Below are 2,500 nucleotides of genomic sequence, written 5' to 3'. Positions count from 1 at the left end.
ACTTAACTTCGCCGGTCAAACGCAGCGTAAAACAACCCTCATAGAGAGAGAGAGAGAGAGACAAAGAGAGGAAGAGAGAGAGATAGAGAGAGATAAAGAGAGAGACAGAGAGAAAGAGAGAGACAGACAGACAGAGAGAGAGAAAGGAAGAGAGAGAGAGAGAAAGAGAGAGAGAGAGAGAGAACGAGCGGCGCCCATCACACCCCGTGAACCAGGGAGGAAGGCCTTGCAACAGGCGGTGCAATAGGCAGACACATGAGCTCCTCAAGACTCGGCGAAGGAGGGGGCCCTGCAACATCAATCGGGTCGTTGATGATCACGTTGCAGATGCATTGAGGTGTTTTCAGAGGGATCACTCGCGGGACCTTTGGATAGTCAATGGGAGCGAGGGAGGCTGTGTGCGTGTGTGTGCGTTTGTGTGTGTGTGCGTGTGTGTGTGTGTGTGTGTGTGTGTGTGTGTGGGTGTGTGTGTGGGTGTGTGTGTGTGTGTGTGGGTGTGTGTGTGTGTGTGGGTGTGTGTGTGTGTGTGTGTGTTTGTGTGTGTATGTGAGTGTGTGTGTGTGTGTGTTGTGTGTGTGTGTGTGTGTGTGTGTGTGTGTGTGTGTGTGTTCGTGCGAGTGTTTGTTCAGTTAGTTGCTGTGTGTTGCATGTTAAATTGTGGGTATGTATGTGTATACGAGTATACACATACATACCCACAATTTAACATGGCGGCTACTGTAACACGTACTTACATGTACAAACTGACGAACACACACGTCAATATACACTGCATAATTCCGTTTAGATCTAAAATGTGTCTATTCTTTACACAAAAGGATTATCATTTCCCGCCATTTCCGTTCGCTAAATATCTACTTCCTGTTCATCTTGGCAAGTCACCTGATCTTTCTTTTATTAAGGTCGTAAAACCACATAAGTTTTCTTGGCTACATCTACATATCTATAATTATCCACCACATTAATCAAATCGTCCATAAGCGGTCGTCATGGCAACACTTTTGCGTTTTCTTGCGTATCACTTTACTTCATTTTCTATAATTCAGTGAATTTTCATGCGTTTTCTTTACTTTTTATTTGTTTGATGTTTTTTTTTCTTTCCTTTTCTCTCTGTCTTTGTTTCTTTCGCGATCTCATTAAAGGAAAGATCACGGAACGATTTCATGTGAATATCACTATAGCTTTCACCATTTTCGTGAAAATATATATATAACAAAGAAACCACTACACGCAATACCCTCGGTAATTAAACCTATTCCAGGCAGACTCCCCTTCTCAAGAGTCAGACACTGTCCAGGAGACTAGTTCTAAATCCTCTTGAAAAAGGCCTTAGATTATTACGTGTCTATCTTTCCTTTCTTGCTTTGATTCCAATACACCAATCGTATTCCTATTCTTTGGGACTCATAGAGGCTTTGGCGAGGTCGTAGGAACTTAGCTCGGAAAGCATGCAGTGGCTGCAATTGCATGCTGTCCGAGCTAAGAGTCTCTCACTAATGGAATGATTGGGATGACGTCTTCAGCTGAGCGACCTCGTGGTGCGACGAAGCGAGTAAAAAGAGGTAATAACTCTAGAATCTAGATGGGAGATTGCATTTCTGGCGTCCCCGAGTGCAAGAATGCAAGCAATTTGCAAGACTGGAATTAGGAAGCCAACTGTTGCTAGAACGAAGGATTATTGTATTTCTTAGTGTTGGAGGCACGGGTCTTGCTTCTAACGCTTGGTCTGTCCACGCTAAAGATTCTATTCTACTAGTTAGCTAGGAATAGAATAGTACATACACGGGAATTCCATCATTAGGGTATGTTGAAGTGTCGAGTCGAAATTACCAAATCATTGTACTTGAAATGGCTCATTTCTATCTATTTCTATTCCTTAATTAAAGAATATCTCCTTTTTGGCATCCCATTCCCTCTTCTCATGGAAAATATCCATGGCATCACACAATAACAAAGGCTCGAACAAACGTATCCACACAGAAAAGAAACAGTAACATGACATTATTCAAAAAAAATTCACAACCTTCCGTGTGGGGGGAATCTCCCTTCAAACTGCCATCATAAAACTTTTATATCCAAACTTGGGATAAATAGCTTTTCGTGTTTCGAAAGATACGACTTTGACCTTTATACGACTCCGCGTACACGAAATGTCCCGTAGTTTGGAAAAAAATAAATAAAGAAATAAATAAAAAAGTGTCATCAACGATCAGAAAAGAAGCTACACCTTGTTTGGTAAACATCCCGTTAAATTCTTATCTTACAACGATGGCGGAGTTGAGTTCGGGACTGAACGTTCAAAGGACCTCTGGGGTGCAGGGGCGTTTTTGCAGCTGTAGCACCTCTATCTGCTTTGTTCTTTGTTTTATATATATATATATATATATATATATATATATATAGATATATATATTATATATATATATATTTATTTATATATTTATGTATTTATATATATATGTATATATATATATATATATATATATATATATATATATAT

This window comes from Penaeus japonicus, unplaced genomic scaffold (assembly GCF_977035675.1).
Source record: "Penaeus japonicus unplaced genomic scaffold, GWHDUDI00000001_assembly GWHDUDI00000040, whole genome shotgun sequence".
NCBI lineage: Eukaryota > Metazoa > Arthropoda > Malacostraca > Decapoda > Penaeidae > Penaeus > Penaeus japonicus.
Note: the sequence above shows the minus strand (reverse complement) of the source record.